Raw genomic sequence first — 19,856 nt, forward strand, 5'->3', positions numbered from 1 at the left:
AAGGGGTAGAATGTAGATGAGGGGGAACTTTTTCACTTGGGGTGAAGTGAACCTTTGGAGGGCACGAGGGCAGTGAAAGTCAAGTCACAGATTGTATTCAGATAGAGATTTCTGAATATTAAGGGAAGTCATTTGATAGTTCAACAAAGTGACACTGAGGTTGCAGATCAGCCATGATCTTGATAAACCTGGAGGAGGTTTGAACAGCCAAGTCACCTTACAGTTATATCTTTTTCGTACAAACTCCATCACCAAAATAACAAAAAAAAATGCAATTGATGGTTTTACTTCGAAGATTGCTTTGTTTCTGACTGCCTTGATTTCATTTTCAGCTTGATTGTGACAATCTTTGTAATTTTAAGGATAATTACACACGAAAGAGAAGACCGACAAAGACAGACAGGGACAATGCTGATCATGACTTCCAGCTTCATCCCGCACCCCTTCCAACGCTCAGTCTCAGATGTAATGTTATTTTTATTCTTCCTCTTAAGGCAAGTTCGTAAGCATGTTAGGGACGTAAAGAAGCTGTTTGTTTTGTATTTGTGTTTGTGTTCCTATCTGCCTCTGTTACTGTCTGTGCAAGTGTAACGCAGAAAGGTGTGCAAATTGCTTGGATTTCTCTAGGACCCGGGGGGTGCGCTGTGCACTCGGGCTACGCCGGGCACGTCAGTGACTGAATGTACACGGAAGAGGAGGAGGCGGAGGCTGCAGCCAGTCAGCGAGGTACAAAGAACTGGGCATTCACCTTTAAATCCGTCCATTAAAAAAAATACTTCTCCCTCTCAGCGCCAGCTTCAATGGATCCCACCTACCTGAGTGTAAAGGCGGACGACGACCAGCGGGCTTAAACTGACACCCCAGGTAACAGGAGAAATTCACAGCATGTTTGTGTTTCTCTCTCTCCTTTGCTTGCTGCGAACGTTTGCTCAGAAAGTGTCAGGTGGCGCAGAGGCACACTGTATCTGAGTGTTTATCTGAAACACTGACAGGGCCCCAGTTGCTACCACAACCGACTCGCCTCCCTTCCCCTTCTAACGAAACGGGGAGCAGGAACCAGCGGAGGGGTAAACCCCTCTCGCCGTGGCTCTGTCACCGCTGTTAGCATTGAATGTCGAGAATGATATTCCAACACACTCTGTAGCCGGAGCCATGTATCCACATTGCGTCCTGTCTGGGACTAGAGCGCAAGCGCGGGACTCCATAGCACACGCAGACACATTCATAGAGAAACAGTGGTATGGTTATATCGGATTTAATATTGTTTAATACACACGCTTTCCTTTTCGTTACCGACCCTACAATCATAGGGAGCCCGAGTAACAGGCGCAGTGCTTTATCCAAAAATGTCCCTCTCTGGCTGTTCATCAACCTTACACCTCCAAATGTCAGTGGGGTTACATCTGGATTCAAAACAAAACATTTAAGGGCTTTATTGAAAGTTAAACTCTGGGACAGTTCTATTAAACGTAGAAGTAATTTCTTACTTCCTCCCTGTGGGGCTGCCAGCCTCTATCACGAGTGGATGAAGTATGTGGCGTTTACTCAGCACCCACTCACTACGGGTATTTTTTACAGTCGGCGAAATCAACAGTGCGTTTTAAACCCACTAGACATTAGCTCGCCGTATCTGATCGGATATTGTTTCCTGGATTCAACATGTGTCTGATTGATTTCTGGAGAGTTGACGGTTTGCAGTCTAGCTGCTTGCAATTTAATGCTCAGCAAGGCTGCAATTCCCAATAGTGCGAAGAATCGCATGTTCAGGGCTCGATAAAGTTCAGAGCCAGCCTCCCCGGTACTTGTGAGTAACTGAGGGGTATTCCTTTCAGTTCAGTGGAGAATCTTAACTAAACACATAAACAATGAGGCTGCTACTCTGTGTGGATAAATGTTCTGCAAGCTGTAACGGCCAGTCCCGAGGGTGCGGGGGTCAGAGTGTGTTAAGTGTGTTTGGAAGTTGTGTAAAGACCATGAGAATATACCCCACTGGACAGCTGGGCACCTGTCAGACTTGATCTTGCCAACTGCGGCTTTTTGGAGGTGTTAGGTAGGAGTGTGTTAACCGTGCGAAACATTCTTCTGTGACGGAGGCCCTGAGGGCTTTATTGCCCATTTCTGAGAGAAGGCAATAAGGAGGGAAGATGTTGTCCGGGTCCATTGTTCGCGGTCAAGGTAAATCTACAGTGCAGAGCGGTTTGGTAGCGGTTTGATAGATCACACCGGATGAACCAGCGAGGTGGCTCGGCTCTGGAGTCATATATAGGTCACACCTGGTCATCAAGGTCGATCTCCCTCCCTCAAAGCTGTTGGTGAACCAGATGAATTGTCACGCCGACAAGAACATCATCACTGATATTAGCTGTTAAGAAATGCCTGGGTTCATTCCACTACTAGATTGACGCTGTTGCTGGGCTGTGTTGGATATTGTCCGAATATTCACACTGTGAATATTCGCAGCGGAGACTGCTTGAACTTTTGGGCGGGAAGCATTTGAGCTAACGTCGGTGTTGAGGCCAGCGCCTGGAAAGACTGGATATCCTGGGGTTTCCGGTTCTGTGCTTTGAGCAAACAACATACAAAGTTCAAAAGTAGATTTATTATCAAAGTACATATTTGTCACCATATACGACCCTAAGATTTATTTTCTTATGGGCATTCGTAGTAATTGCAAAGGAATACAATCGAATCAGTGAAGTACTACACATAACAAAGTAACGTTCCGTTTCTTCCACTTTGTATGCCTTTGGAATCATAGATCCCTATGAATTGGAAACACAAGATCCCATCTCGGGTCAAAGTTGCTGGTGAACGCAGCAGGCCAGGCAGCATCTCTAGGAAAAGGTACAGTCGACGTTTCAGGCCGAGACCCTTCTCTTACTAACTCTTCCTTCAGTTCGTCCTGACGAAGGGTCTCGGCCTGAAACGTCGACTGTACCTCTTCCTAGAGATGCTGCCTGGCCTGCTGCGTTCACAGGCAACTTTGATGTGTGTTGCTTGAATTTCCAGCATCTGCAGAATTCCTCTTGTTGTGTTATCCCATCTCGGGTGTTATGTCGGACTGTTTTAGTGCGGGTATTGGACAGCTTGTACTTCATTTTTTTTTCATTTCTTGGAATTATTTACGGGACCATTTAAGTAATACTGCGGTCAGTGGCCGCCTGGAGACAGTAGTCAGAGCGAAGCCCAGACTTTCGACAGGTGGTTAGCAGAGGATTAAACCTTAAGAAAAGTGCGGTGGTGGTGGTTATATTCCTTAATAATAGATGCCGCTTAGGGTTTTTTTTCATATTAAACTACATTTCCAAACTCGACATCTTCAGTCACTTGGTTTGTGGCTAATTTTGCTCAGCAGATCTGATGAGAGCACGCCAACAGGAGTGCACGGGGACATCTGATCTTTTGTTCCATTAATCTACAGTTCAACTCGCTGACCTTAATGGGTAATTTGAAACGCGACGCTTTCGGGGAATGAAGGCGTTGTTGTGAATTGGAAATTGAGGTGAACTTTTCCACTTAGTTCTAAATTTCAGCCGTTTACCGTGGGGTGAAGATTTGACTAAGAGAGGCCATTCGGCTAAACATGCATCTTCCAAATCTGTGAGAAGTCTGTACAATCGTGGAGAGTCAAAGAGTGAAGATGCAGTATCGGAAACACACATCTGCTGGAGGAACTCACCGAGTCAGGCTGCGTCTGAGAAGGGAAATAGACAGTGGACGTTTTGGGCTGAGATCTTTAATCTGGACTGAAAAACTTATTAAACTTCTTTAGGAGAGGGCCAGTATAAAAACGTGAATAGATAGAGGGTGGAACAGGAGCTGGCAGAACAGAAATGGATCTAGGTGAGGGGGAATGATAGGCACATGGAGGAGTAAAGAGCAGAACTAACTACAAAGGGTGGGACGTGGCAGTCGGAGACAACAAAGGACTCTGGATGATGGGAAAGAAATGAAGCTTTGAACCAAGTAAGTAGGGAGGACAGATGGAAATATGGGGGGAGAGGGGGATGGGAGGACGAACCAGTGGGAGGCATGTGTAGGTGATGGGCATAAGGAGTGGAAGTAGCTTCACAAACTTCCTTGGGGCCCAATCTCCCTGAACAATTATTTCTGAATCTGCAATCCTTTCATGCAGCTCCAAGATTAACAAGAAGGCCGTTCCACCAGGGAAAGAGAAACAGGGTAAATGTTTCAAGTGGGGGAAACCCTTCCATACTGTAGTCTCAACACCTTCTGCTTTTATTTCAGACTTCCAGAAACTGCTTTTTTAAAAAATATTTTCAGTCTTTCCCATTGTTGGGTGTATCTTAAAGTTTATAAGGATGAATGATTTGTAAGGCCATTGGAGAATGTTTATTTAATTCTTAAAAAGGGTGAAAAGTAAACTGGTTCATTTTGACAATGACTGGACCAGCTATATTTGTGTTCTGAGGAAGGGTCTCAACCCAAAATGGCCTCTGTGATTTCCCTTTATTGATTTTAACGTGACTAGCTGAGTTCCTTCTGCATTTTGTGTGTTGCTTGGAATCTAGTGTATTCATCACTTTTGACAGTCGGGAATGAATAAGTTTGAAGAACTTGTATCCTCAGCTTTTGACCTCACCCATTCACTTTTCACAGATGATGAAGTGGTACAGTACCACCCAATGCAATAAGCTTCAAGTGCCTTTTAGGTTCAAATAAATTGGAAGCCAAGCTGGGTGTACAATAGCAAGTGGGTGTAATTGAGGAATGGATGTGCCAAAAGCCTGAGGTAAGTAATGAGAAGAGCTATTGGAGATGCCAGGTAGATGGACAAAAGGCACAATAACTCAAATCTTCTGTGAATGGGACAGTTGTGTCCCCCCCTCTAGTGAGAGGTCAGTTGCTTTGGGAATGTGGAATTGGTTATTACCACAGTTGCTTATGCTTTAGTGCTCTTTTAAATCCAGATCCCTATACCAGTCAGCACAGATTAGTAGTGAATGAATGGTATCTGTGTCCCAAAAGTTACACTGGACTTGGACCAAAGTGTCTGCTTGGATCTTCTGGGACAGGGGTTCCCAACTTGGGGTTCACAGAGCCCTTGCTTAATGGTGTTGGTCTATGGCATAAAAAAGGTTGGGAACTCCTGCTCTGGGAGACTCCAGCTCCTGCCAAATTCTTAGCAGAATTTGGTGGGCATCCTGAAAAAGGATGGTCATGATTTAATCTGAATTTTGTATATATTTGATGGAAATGATATGTACAATTTAAACCATTTTTAAATGGGGGGGGGGGGTTGCCACCAAGACACACAGAGGCTACACTGGTAAGTTAGCTTTCCAGACCTTTTGCTTGTCACTGACACTGGTTTAACATTCCCAAAGACAGTTAAATGAGTGACGACTGACTATTGAACAAATCAAGACTTGGAAAAAGTTTCCATCTCACCAAAATGAAAAGATTTATGATCAACCGAAGTTTAGTAAAATTGTCATCTGAACTATAAAAGACTGCAGAAAACAGTCACACGAAGGGTTTTGAGAATCCCTGTGTACAAAGCACAGAAATCCAGCCAGTATTCAGAAGGTGCATCAAGTAATTGGGAAGGATAGTGGTATGTTGGTTTTTACTTCAAATAAGTGAAGTAGAAAACTAGGTTAATCTTTCTGTCAGTGTACATGACTGTTGCAATATATAGGCCAAGTGTCTTCTATAAAGTTACAGATGATAACACTGTTGCTTGTAAAATCTCAGATGGTGATGAGGAATTGTACAGGATTGAGATAAATTGGATGGTTGAGTGGTGTTCAACAACAGCCTGCACTCAATATCAGCAAGACCAAGGAACTGATTGTGAGCTTCAGGAAAGGGAAAGTCAGGAGAACATGTGTCCTCATTGACAGATCAGCAGTGGAAATTGTGAGTGGCTTCATGTTTCTGGGTGTCAGCATTTCAGAAGATATATCATTGGCCCAACACATTGATTAAATAACAATCTGGTATGGAGGGATTGTAAACAGTGTCCAAAAGTAATAGACTCAGCCGCTTCCATCATGGGCACAACACGCCGCACCATCAATAATATCTTCAAAAGGTGGTGCTTCAATAAGGCAATAGCCATTACTAAATGACCCTCACCAATGGGATATGTCCACTTCTTGTTACTACCATTGGTATGGGAGTACAGGGGCTTGAAAACCAGCACTCAATGATTCTGAAACAGCTTCTTCCCCTCCACTATCTGATTTCTGAATGGTCCATGATTTCATGAATGCTACCTTGTTATTAATTGATGGTGTTGATATAATTTATTTTGCACTGTACTGCTGCCACAGAACAAGTTATTTCAAAGCCATCCCTAAAATAGAGCTCATTCACATGAAGCACTGCCAAAAGAAAGTAGCATCCATCATCAGGGATTCCCTCAATCCACACCATGCTCTTTTCTCATTACTATCATTGGGCAGGAGATACAGAACACTTGGGTCCCACACCACCAGGTTCAGTAGCAGTTATTACCCCACAAATGTCAGGCTCCTGAACTGGTGTGGAGAACTTCACTTGCTGCAGCTCTTAAACTTTTCTCACTTTCACGGATTCTTTACAACTCGTGATCTCTTTTTTTTTATATGCACAATTTGTCTTTTGCACATTGAGCGTATGTTAGTCTTTGTTTATCTATAGTTTTGTTTTTGTAATTTCTTGTAAATGTCTGTAAGAAAATGAATCTCAATGTAGTATATGGTGACATATACACACTTGATAAATTTTACTTTGGCTTTCACTTTATTTCATGTCACATAAGACAGTGATAATGAAGCAGATTCAGATTCTGAACAAGTAAGATCACATCTACAGGACTGAGAGCAATTTTGGTTCTTCCTATTTAATGCAATGTATTATTTCATTCAGAGAGAATTCACTCAGACAATCCTGGGTAGAGATGGATAGTCTTGTGAGGGGAAAAATGGTGTGCATGTTGAGTCTGTATTCAATGGAACTAAGCCAATAGGAAATGATATTGAAATGTATACATTCCTTTAGGGAGCTGGACAGTGTAAATTATGGAATACTTCCAATAGTGAGGAAATACTGAACAAGGGGACATATTTACAAAATAAGGGCCAGCCATTTAAAACTGAGGTGCTCAGAAATTTCTTTTGTCCCAGAGTAGTGAATCTCTGGAATTCTTTGTCCCTGAGGATACTGGAGGTCAGGTCATTAGATACATTGAAGTTGGAGAGAAACGTACAAAAGATCAAGGGTGAGGAAGTTGTTTACCACTTTTGGGAAAGTCTAACACCAGGTAGTATAGTCTCAGGTAAAGGAGGCACCCATTTAAGACTGAGATGAGGAAAAGTGACTTTATGCAAAACACTCTGAATCTTTGGAATTCTGAGGAAGTTATTCTTATAAAGAGGCTGAATCATTGAACGTAGGCAATGTTTTATTTGAGAGGGAATCGAGGATAATGGTAAAAAGGCAGGAAACAAAGAAGGAAAATTGAATCCATTATGAATGGTCAAGCAGGTTTGAGAGGCTAAATGTCCTACTTCTGTTCTTTTTCTTCAGGAATATTAACTTTTGAAGGGGTTGGGAGTCAGAACTGGATAAGTATTAATCAGTTAACATGAGTGCAGAATGCAGTGTGTAGTTCCACAGAGCCAATGACAATCTTCCAATTAGTCCTCCCTATTGACTGTCAGCCAATCACAATACTGGAATGATGTTGAAGTTGTTTGTGATTGGCTTTATAGAATTTCTGCTCTTTCCCTGTCTGCCCCCGCTCTCTGTTGATAGGATTATTTACAAAATTCTTCACTGAGTCATCTTTTAGGATTGTATTTTGTAGAATATCATGAGTAAGTGCATGATCTTAATGCATTATAGCATTGACGTGACTCTTTTAGTCATTTCTTATGCAGTTTTATGTTCTATTTTGACTTGGATAATTCACTGACATGTTGCTAGATTATAACAGTGTAGAGAGTCTAACCCAGGGTTTTAAAAAATGAGTGATCCATTTGAATCACATCAACCTGCAAAACGGGACTTATTTGCTCACTTGATTATTTAAGCAGCCTTTGATAATGTTGAACACAGCACAATTCTCCAGACCCTTTTCGTGGTTTTCCAGTTGGCAGTAACCACACTCATCTGGTTCCTTACCTATCCATCTGTAGCACTAGCATTGCCTACAATGGCTTTCTTCCCACTTCCGAAATACTTGCCCTCTCTAATTTTAGTCTCCTTGCATAGAGAGCTCAATAACTTAATTCTTCTACTGGTAGCCATGGCTTCATTTCTATATGCCTTAAACATCGCAATTTCATCCCTGCACCGTTCTCACTTCCCCCCCTTTCAAAAATGCTTTTGTGATCCTAATTATGATCAAACTTTTGGTTTACGCTGGTTTCCATTCAACTTCTATTTTAAAACTCTCTCATGAATGCTTGAAGATGTTTCTGATGTTCAGGTGCTAACTCAATAGAAGCTGTTTCAAGTCTTTATTTTCTGGCTTCAGTTTCTGTTGGCTTAGTTTGAAATTCAGTATTGTTTTCATGACATACACATTAAAACCCAGGTTAATCATCAACAAACAGCAATTATACAACTAAAACAATTATGCAACTAAAATAATTATACAAGTGAAATCTGGTGTTCTTTGTATGACGGATAAAAGTTATTAATTAGTTGCAGGTGAATGTTCAAGTAACGGGAAGGAAAATGCACAGCTCTGTTCTGAAATTACTGTTGGCACGAGCTGCATAGCTGAGTCACTGTAGCAAAGCTGGCAGAATTATTACTAGCAAAAGCAGGCGATTAAATTTTTATTTGTTCACATGTGGTAGATGTCATTAAGAAGGTTGCCATTTAATGTTAATTCTGTGTGGTGCAAGAGTAATATGAAAACAAACAAAAAGAAGCTGCAGATGACAGAAACTTTGAAATAAATTAAAAAACCTGGAAATACTTGGTTAGTGAGGCAGCCTCTGAGGAGAGAGAAACAGGGTTAATGCCTTGGTTCTAGCTAGAAATATTGATCTGGAATATTACTTGTGCATTTCTATCTGATTTGGGAATGCAATGAGTATATTCAGAATGTTTGTTTTATTTGCTCTGTAGTACTAGTATTACTGTATTACATAAGTTGCCAAACATTTCTGGGGTCATAGAGTAATGAAAGACACCAAATTTAGCTATTGGCTGCTTGCCTATGAATGCTCTTTTTCCCCTTTCATCCTCTGACATGTTTTTGTTTTGCCCCTCTTTGGGCTCGCACTATTCCACTGTGACGTTTTCCACAATGACCATTGTAAGCCATGCCCTTGGCCATTTAGCTGTGCATTTGCTTAGCATCATTTGTGACTTCAGGAAGGCCTGATGCATTTTAAAGTTTGTAGAACTTTGGAAATGATGTCACTGTTGGAAATGAGCCTGCCACTGTTAGCTCCCCAAAACAACTTGATTCAAATAATTGGATAATTTTCTTGGTAATGTTGATGAAGGAATAAATATTGGTGAATGCTGGGATAACTTCCCTACCATTCTTCAAAATACAATATACCTTCCATGTGAAGAGCAAAGAGAACCTAGATACCGTGCCTTGACTGAAAGTGCAGCAGCCTCTCATTTGTGCCATGGAGGGTCATATTTAACTTCTGCTCTCATGTCTATGGACTAGGACTTGTAACTTCTGAACCTGAAATGAGGGTATTGGTGACTGAACCACAGTTGTCTCTTCAAGTTGATATTTCGAGAACCAAATGTGTTTTCACTGAGCCCATATGTGTTAAGATAAATGAACCAGCTGGACTTCTAAGGTACTAAGAGGGCCAAATAATTTGAAAAAAGCAAATGAATGGGCTTTGGAAGTAATTCGGACTAAAAGTAAAATACTGTACTGGAAAATGAGAGTACAAAAATCCCAATCATCATGCAGTTTAATAAGTCTCCTGCTCTATTACCGCAGAGAGCTGATTATTTGGAATTATCTGAGAGCTGAAGAAGTTAATGCTGTGTAATTATCAAGAACACCATGAATACCTAGAAAGGAGCGGATGATTAGAATGATTAATTACTGTAGAACATGTTACGTCAAGGTAACTGCCTTGAGTCTTGGCTCAGACATGAGACTAGATCCAGAATTACATCTGTAGCTATGAGTCACAAGCGTACGCTAGAAATGCATCTCTGGGGACTATGAATAGGAAGTTTACTCAGAAGGTGCATGCGTTTTTTAAATAAAATAGACAGGTATTGGAACATCATGCGAAACTGTTCCCTTCTATACACCAAACATTATTGGATCCCGAATGCAATCGTTTGATTTTTAAAAAATGCCAAACTGTTCTGGTTAGTCAGGTAAGACTCAGTACACAATAGGTAGCTTGCAGGTGACATGTAATGGTCAAACAGGGAGAAGGGGTAATTGAGGTTTCAACCAAATCTACCTTGGAATTTGCAAAGGGAGTAATGATTTGAGAGTAGTATGAGGATAAGAAAAATAAAAAAACAAACTTATAGCACATTTTTTAAAAAAAAAACTTGCAGCCTTTTTTTGGAGAACTTCAGAAAATGAGTGACATGCCACAAGTAAGATGATTGGTCCAATTTGAAACATTTCTTCCTTTCTATGCATTATGTACCCAGTTAAAAATGAGGGGGAAACAAATATACATATCTGCATCAATTTTAATCCTTTCTGAAAAATTATACAGAAGAATGCTTAGTGTTGGTGACAAAATAGATTACTAAAATTCCCTTGGTTTCATCTTGTATAGTGCCCAAGAGTGGAATATACTGGGTGTATATTCAGCAGGACAGAAATAGATATCTAGGCTACAAATTTTAATAATGTGTGTTCTCTGCTCCAACTCGAGTGCAGGCACAAAGTAAAGAAAATAACATAACTATGGAAGAGGAAACCATTTGATTCATTGTTTCTCATCCAGCAAGAAAATAACATTTGGCTCTTAACCAAACAGGTGCAGTTCAAAGGAATACAACTGAATGTTTCTATATGCTCCACCCCTTCTCTCCATTCTTTTATATTGATTATTCCCCCCCCACCCCCCCGTTCTTTCAGTCCAGGTGAAGGGTTTAGATCCAAGACGTGTACTGTCGGTTTACCTTCGTGCATGTTTACTGACCTGTTGAGTTCCTCTCAGAGTGTGTGTGGCTTGAAAAACCAGGTGCACAGTAAAATGCAGAAATCCAGAAATTTTTTCCAGATGTTCTGTGCATCTCAACAGAGAGTGCTTTTCTGCAACCTTTTCTAGCATGTTCTTCACTTAATGTTCATGAATAAGCATTACCCTTTGCTGCATAAAGTGTGAGATCTTTACACTACAGCCTCTCTGGCCTTAAAACAGTTTATATGTATTCTCATTCTCACAAGTAATTATTTAGAAATAATGGATTTTGCTGTAGCTTAAATATATAAGTTTGAACCTTTATTATTTCAGGCTGCATTAAATGTTTTTAAAGAAACTTTAGTTCAGTTTGTGCTTTTGCCTTCCAACCTGCTGCCTGATCAGATTGCTTGAATGGATGCCTGACAAACAGCAGTTATTAAAGGATGCTCATTCCAGAAAGATTGCTAGGTTTTTCCTGATAGGTTTTCATTGAGGACAGTGACTAATGCTGTCACTTTTATTGTTGGCCGCAATGCCTTGACCAGTCGTTTTGGACCATCGTGTACTTTACAAAATTTATTTTTTTCCCTCATTGGAAGCTGCTTGTAAATATTGATTGTTCCTTGACTTCAGTAGGAATAGTAGCAACCACCTAAATGAAATTATTGCATTAGTTATAAAAAGAATGCTTTAATTAAATCTGACACTGTTACAAAACCAATGGACTAGGAAAGCCTAATGTGCTTGCAATATCTTCTCAGAAATGGAATTATTCCTGTTTTATGGGGATTGAATGGCAGGGTCTACATTTTATATCAGATACTACTTGTTTTTTGGAGCACCGAGCTGAGTCTGTGCATCACAAGACAGGAATACACCTTGTCTGAGTTCTTAGGCAAGGATGAACAATAAGCTAGACAATATTGATGAATAACATGTGTCCTGAAACACATTCACTGTTTCTTGAATGAAGAAGTAGCCCTTATTTGCTGTTATATTTCATCACTGCAATTGTAAAGCTCCCTCATGCACTGATGATTTTGAAATAAAATACTCTTCATGCCTGCTCTAATTGAAAACATTATCACACCAGCTGTAAATGGAGCTTGCCATTTAATATACATTTGCAACTTAAAATGAATTAAGTCAAAAATGTGTGTTGTCAAGTGCTAGTTAACTAAATCATCTTTATGCTAAAATAAAAAGAAAATCAGTTAAATAGCCATGACTTACTTATGGCATTTGTGCCCGTTTCTATATCTTTACCTGTAAGATATATATTTTTTTCACCAATTTTTATGTTTAATTTCAAAGAGATTATGGATTAGTATGAGAGTCTGTGATTGCACGAATCCATGATCTCTATCTGTAGCTTCTGCAAATTGTGTGTTCCAATTCAGGACAATGGTATTAGTATGCAGTTATGAGTAAAAGACTGAGGGAGGCTGCTTAAGAGTTTTATATGACAAAAATTTGGAAGGGAATCACTGGAAGAAAATGATGGGAGGAAAGGTGGAAATTCAGAAGGGCAAGCATTTGATTAACCTGTGGCCTCTGCTTGAGGGGAGATCTGATTGGAGCAGAAAGGCACGAGTATCATAAACAAGGGAGGTGCAAAGGATTTTGATTGAGGAAATAGAAGTAGGTAGTTAGTGGATGCCGAATGGGTAATAGCAGGTATTGAGATAAGGGGTTGGGATGAGTGGAGGGTGTGTAGTGGAGCAAGTGGATGTGAGGGGATGTTCTGAGATGTCGCTTTTCTCCACAATGTAGAAACACAACATTTATCCACTCTCATCACTGACGAACAACAAACGATTACTAGTTAGAACATAGAACAGTACAGCACAGCACAGATTCTTCAGCCCACAATGCTGTGCTGGATCTTTTACCTAATCCAAGATCAATCTAACACTTCCCCTCCCACGTAGCCCCCATTTTTCTCTCATCCATGCATCTAAGAGTCTCTTAAATGTTTATAATGCATCTGCCTGTACCATCACCTCTGGCAGTGTTTTCCATGCACTTTCCACTATCTAAATTGATCTGTGACATCCCCCTATCCTTCCTTCAAATCACCTTGAAATGATCTCCTTCATGTTAGCCATTTCCACCCTAGGGAAAAGTCACTGGCTGTCCACTCGATACATACATCTTTATGGTGTACACATCTATCAAATCACCTCTTCCCCTACTTCACTCCAAGGAGAAAAGCCCTAGCTCACTCAATCTATCCTCATAAGACTTGCTCTGTAATCCAGGCACTATCACAGTAAATCTCCTTTGCACCCTCTCTAAAGTTACCACGTCATTCCTATATCCAGGCAACCAGAACTGAACACAATATTCCAAGTGTGGTCTAACCAAAGTTTGATAGAGTTGAAGCATTACCTTGTGTCTCTGGAAATCAATTCCCAGATCAGCAAAGACCAACACACAATGTGCCTTTTTAATCACCCTATCAAGTTGTGCAGCAACTCTGATGGATGCTTGTGGATCCCAAGATCTCTCAGTTCCTCCACACTGTTAACAATCTTGTAATTAACACTATACTGTGCCTTCAGGTTCAGCCTTCAAAAGGGAATCATTTCACACTTCACTGGATTGAACTCCATCTGCCACTTTTCAGACCAACTCCTCATCCTGTCAATGTACTGCAATAACATCTGACAACTGGACATATTTCTGTATATGCAGTATCTTTCTATGTTATTAAAGTAGTCCAACCTAGTTCAGTAGAGCACCCATTATAAAATTTGGGATTGAACCGCTACAAGAAATATTGGATCAAACTTGCTGAATGAAAAGAATAGAAAATGCTGGCAGTACTCAGGAGGTTTGATAACATCTGTGAAATGAGAAACCGAGTTAAGCCTTTAATCAGAACTGAAAGCCTTTCTCTCCTCACACATGCTGTCTGATTTTCTGAGTATACTCAGTTTTTTCTATTTCATTTCAGATTTTCAAAATCTGCTGTATTTGCTCCGGGTCAAAGACTTGTTTGAAGGTTTGCAATAGAGTTCCAGTTGACTGAGAACTTTAGGGATCAGCTTTGGCCAAAACAGCTGAAGTAGAGATGTGATTAAGTATGAAGTTCAAACCCAACCAAATCCAAACTGAGCTTGAAGATATATTTATTTTTCTACACTGACTACCTTCATTACCATGGTATATTAATCTCAAGAATGCTATTCACATACTGATATTAAGTAAATTTCCTTGACCTGGACACAGTATAGAGCTAGCTTGAATTGGCATAACCTGACCTAAACCAAATATTTTATAAGGATATATAGTACACTACATCTGGTTCAAACACAATCCCTAGAGTCTGGTCCCCTTAAGGTTGAGTTTGGTAACCAGGCCCTGCACTGAGGCACTGTTTTCTAAAGTGGAGCAAAACAAATTGGAGATGTGTACATTTGTCAGAATGGAGGAACACAGTGAATTTTGGAGATCTTAAGGACAAGCTAAGGTAGAGGTCAGGAGGAGTAGCACCATGGAAGGATCTGAATATGGAGAGGAAGGTGAAAATCAATAAAGAATCAAATGTGTCTGGTTATGGAATGTTGATTTCTAACACATTAAAAATGGTGTTTGCACTTCTAGTTAATTTTCCTGGTGTCCATATTTACAAAAAAAATTAAGTTTACAGAAAACTTTTGTGATCACACTGTAGCTGGTTTGGAGAGGCACTGTTCTCTACTATAACTGTTGACAAGGGATTTTGCGAAAGCAAAATTAAGCTGGAATGTGTGTTTAAATTGTACACTCCATTGCATTTACATTCCCAGCCCAAACGTCCTCTTATCTCTGATCCTGCTTCATCTGATGACTGTCGTTACTCCCTGCAAGCAACATCATGGGAGACTGATGAGCGTGATATAATTCTCAGCCATGCTTGGGAAAACTTTTATTCACTGTTGATAAAGCATTCATGTTAACTTCTTCTGGATGAGAAACATTCAACATGTATGCGACCTTTTGATAAATGGATGCAAACAAGTACTCTGCTGTACAAAATTCATTATCTGCTGCAAAAGCTTCTCAGTGAATTATAAGAATCATTTGACTGATGCCAATAAATGTGTTCATCTAAATTTTAGAAAAATCCTCATTAAGTTTTGGCTGGATTATTTAACGCACATTTCAAATGAATTAACATTTCTTTGGAACAACTTCTGCTCAATTTGATTTTTTAAAAAGCCTTTCATTGATGTGTATATGCTGTGTCTTTTACAGTCCATTAATAATACATCTCCCAGCCGCTGTGGAAATTTTTGTCATAACACACTTCACCACTCCAACTGAATTTACTTTCTAGCGAGAAAGAAAAGTACATCCTCGTTACAAGGAGTGCAATATTTGAAGTTGCCCCAATGAATTGGGAGTTACTAATGGTGCCCAAGAGTCTTGTTGTTAGCTGTTACTTTGCAACTGGTGCTTGTTACATGATGCAAATTTCAAAAGTCAAGTTTATTTTCATATGCACAGGTATAAGGAAAAGCTTGCTTGCAGCAACATAGCAAGAAAACGTAAATTATACTGTACACAATTTTTATAAGAGAAAACAAGGTCAATTTTAGTACAAAGTGGTCATAGTGCTGTTGAATTGTAGTGATCGAGGATTGTGCCGGTTAGTTCAAGTACTGAATAGTTGAAGGGAAGTTGTTAGGGCTAGAAAGGCTGTTTCTAATCTTGGCAGTATCATGTACATCTTCAGAAGCCGGGACACTTTCTAATTGTAGTCCGGTGCAGTCCTTAATGCTTGAAAAATCCTTGTCAGACCCTCTGTTATTCAGCCTCAGCTCTTGCATAACAATCTGACCCAAGTTGGATTTTTTGCATGTGAAGCACATGAACAGGTTGATCGGGAGGTTGTCCAGCTCCCATTATGAACAGGTTTTGGCACCTTTATCTAAGAAAGGAAATGCTAGCATTGGAGAGGGTCCAGAGGAAGTTCACAAGAATGATTCTGGGAATGAAAGGGATGGCATGTTTAAGTTGCATAAAATGAAAGTGTATTTGTGTGCAGATGTAAATAAAATTGGAAGACTTTAGGGGAGATTTACGAGCATGTTGTTGGGATTAGAGGACCCAAGTTATAAGGAAAGATTGAATAGGTTAGAACTTTATTCCCCAGAGTGCAGAAGACTGAGGGGAGATTTGATTAGAGGTATACTAAATTATGAGGGGTGTTGGTAGGGTAAATGCAAGCAGGCTTTTTCCACTGAGGTTAGATGAGACTACAACAAGAGATGATGGGTTAAGGGTGAAAAGTTCAGGAAAACACGTGAGGAAGCTGCTTGACTCGGTGGTGAGAGTGTAGAACGAGTTGTGTCACTGGTGGGTGCAATTTCAATTTCAATGTTTAAGGGAAGTTTGGATAGGTACATGGATGGGACGGGCACGGAAGGCTATGGTCTGGATGCAGATTGATGGGAGTAGTCAGTTCAAATGGTTCAGCATGGACTAGAAGGGCAAAGGACATATTTCTGTGTTGTGCTTTTCTATGACTTTTTTATGTGTAATAGACATTGGGTGCAGCATACTTGGAGGAAATTATGAACTTTGGACTTGTTTTCAGAGCTCTTCAAAACATGATGTGCCTTTTCCCTTTTATCTGGGTCTGTTCCAGACTAATTGATGAGGATTAACAGTTATAATTAAAGAATAATTTAATTATCATCATACTATTTCAATATCAGAGTGTTTCAAGACACAAGCTGATTGTAGTTTATCTGTTCATCTGTTCCTATAGTGTTCAGCCAATGGGTTTTATTAGTTGGTATGGAGTGGTGGTCCTTGCAGGGAGGCTGTGACTCTCTCTACTGCTTCACTGTGACCTTGAGCATTGTAGTGTGTGAAAATATGCGTGCCTTTATGAATAAAGTGTATTATATGGTAATACCAGTGCTTATTGTTTCTGTCATTCTGTTGATTGGGATTTCAATGCTCTCTGTGAGCAATGTTCTGTCGGTAGCTTTGCTTTTGTTAGTTGCTCAGTATGCAGTAATGCTGAAGAGCCTGTAACATTATATGCATCAATGTTTATTTACTGCATTATTTCATATTTTCTTGCCAGGCAAATAATAGTTGTCTTTGCTGTTGACTACTTTTAAAAGGTTAACAGTAACATGAGAAATCTTGCAGATGCTGGGAATACAAAGCAGCACACACACAAAATGCTGGAGGGACTCAAGGCCAGGCAGCAACTATGGAAATGAATAAACAGTTGATGTTTTGGGCCGGGAACCTTTTTCAGGACTGGAAAGGAAGGGTAAATAGGAGGGGAAGGAGGATAGCTAGACGGTGATTGGTGACGCCAAGTGGGTAGGAAAGGTAAAAAGCTGGAGAGGAAGAAATCTGACAGGAGGGAGAGGAGTGTGTACCTTGAGAGAAAAGGGGGGGGGGAGATCCGGAGGAGGTGATGGGCAGGTGAGAAGAGGTAAGGACCCATAGTGGGGAATAGAAGAAGAGGCAAGGGGAGGGAATTTTTTTTTATGAGGAGGCAAAATCGATATTAATACCAACAGATTGTAGGCTACCAAGGCGGAATAAAGAAGTGTTGCTCTTCCAATTGGCCACTTTAATATGCAGCAGATAAAGATTAAGCCATCTAACTATGTGGAATTGGAACTGAATTTGCTGGAATTAATGGCAGGTCTGGCACAATTTTGGAATGAATGTGAAAGAGAGCTTGCAGTTTTAAGTGGTAAACTGAAGGAAGTTTTTTCTGAACTTAAATAGCTAAATGTAAAGTGATTAAAGGCGAAACATACACAAGCCAACCACTATTGTTGAAAGGCAGCAAATGTGCATAACGGTCTGTGAAGTAATTTCAGATACTATTGAAAGGCAGTGAACAGCATTGATGAAAAATGAAGGCCCTCTAAGTTGGAAGAAGCTTTCCTCATAGCTTAGAAACCAACTAACCTGCCAACTGGTCCATCCGGAGAAAACCCATGTGTTCATGGGGAGACTTTACGAACTCCTTTCAAACAGTGGTGCGAATTGCCTGGGTCGCTGGTATTGTAAAACATTGTTAGTCACTACACCGCCATCTCCCAATTTAAAATATTACTTAATTCATTTATAAGTAATATTATATAAAAAGACAATAGATTTTAAATTGGAGGGTTTCAGTCCTTGCTTTTCATTAAATCTTGGTGAATAGAACGTCTTTTATTTCAGAAATTTTATTATTGGATATTGTGACCAGGAAATAAAATGAGACATGGAGAAAAGGTAAAAAGCTTCAATGTGGTTAGGAACAGAGTGTAATCTGAATGCGAGAAACACCGAACAATTGAAATCTGAATCAAAGACCGAAGATGCCTGGGAAGATGAGTTCATGTTTTGATATTAAGAATGAAAAACACTGCGATTCTGTATTGCAATTATATGATTCTGCAGTTGTACAAGCTGGTGAGGCTGCACCTGGAGTATTGTGTATAGTTTTGGTTACTCTGTTGTAGGAAAGATGCCATTCCTTCCGGAGGAGGAAACCAGAGGTTCATGAGACAGTCCTCATCGGAAGATCAGAGGTGGAGAGGGTCAGCAACTTTAAATTGTTTATTGTTATTATTTCCGAGGACCTTTTCCAGGCCCAGCACGTAAGTGCAATTTCAAAGGAAGAATGGCAGTGCCTCTACTTCCTGGGAAGTTTGCAAAAGTTTGGCATTGCATATAAAACTTTGACAAACTTCTATAGATGTGTAGTGGAGAGTATATTGTCTGGTTGCATCAATGGAAACACCAATGCCCTTGAAAAGAAAATCCTATACAAAGTAGTAGATACAGCCCAGTCCATCACAGGTAAATCCAACCCCACCATTCAACACATCTACATGAAGCATTGTTGTAAGAGAGCAGCATCCAACACCCTGGACATGCTCTCTTCTTGCTGCTAAAATTGCTGTAAAAGGGCCTCAAGATTCACACCACTAGGTTCAGGAGCAGTTATTAACCCTGAACCATCAGGCTTTTGAACCAAGGGGGATAAATTACTGAACTGTTCCTATGGACTATTATCAAGGACTATTCATCTTATGGTCTCTAATTATTGATTAATTATTTGGTTTGCAGGTGCAGCAGGCTATCAAGAAGGCAAATGGAATGTTGGCCTTCATTGCCAGAGGGATTGAATTTAAGAGCAGGGAGATTATGCTGCAACTGTACAGAGTACTGGTGAGGCTAGACCTGGAGTACTGCATGTAGTTCTGGTCTCCTTACTTGAGGAAGAATATACTGACTTTGGAGGCGGTGCAGAGGAGGTTCACCAGGTTGATTCCAGAGATGAGGGGGTTAGACTATGAGGAGAGATTGAGTCGCCTGGCCCTAGCCTCACTGGAATTCAGAAGGATGAGAGAAGCTCTAATAGAAACATATAAAATTATGAAAGGGATAAGTAAGATGGAGATAGGGAAGTTGTTTTCACTGGTAGCTGAGTCTAGAACTAGGGCATATCGTCTCAGGATCCGAGGGAGTAGATTTAGAACAGAGATGAGGAGGAACTGCTTTTCTCAAAGAGTGGTGAATCCATGGAATTCTCTGCCCAGTGAAGTAGTGGAGTCTACCTCAGTAAATGTACTTAAGAAACGGTTGGCTAGATTTATGCATAGTAGGGGAATTAAGTGTTATGGGTAAAAGGCATGTTGGTGGAGATGAGACAATGGTCAGATCAGCCATGATCTTATTGAATAGGAGAGCAGGCTCAATGGGCAAGATGGCCGACTCCTGCTCCTACTTCTT

At 40.3% G+C, this 19,856-nt stretch overlaps 1 protein-coding gene across 5 annotated transcripts in view; it reads left to right on the forward strand.

Moving 5' to 3' along the window:
- The first annotated feature begins 709 nt into the window (after positions 1-709).
- ccser1 (coiled-coil serine-rich protein 1) overlaps positions 710-19,856 on the forward strand; it is a 1,394,127-nt gene continuing 1,374,980 nt past the window's right edge. For all 5 annotated transcript variants that reach the window (XM_063046845.1, XM_063046846.1, XM_063046848.1 and 2 more), the window contains exon 1: positions 710-864. The gene's annotated coding sequence lies outside the window, so the exon portion shown is untranslated. The remainder of the gene's footprint in view (positions 865-19,856) is intronic.

The sequence above is a fragment of the Mobula hypostoma genome, chromosome 4 (genome assembly GCF_963921235.1).
Source record: "Mobula hypostoma chromosome 4, sMobHyp1.1, whole genome shotgun sequence".
Lineage (NCBI taxonomy): Eukaryota > Metazoa > Chordata > Chondrichthyes > Myliobatiformes > Myliobatidae > Mobula > Mobula hypostoma.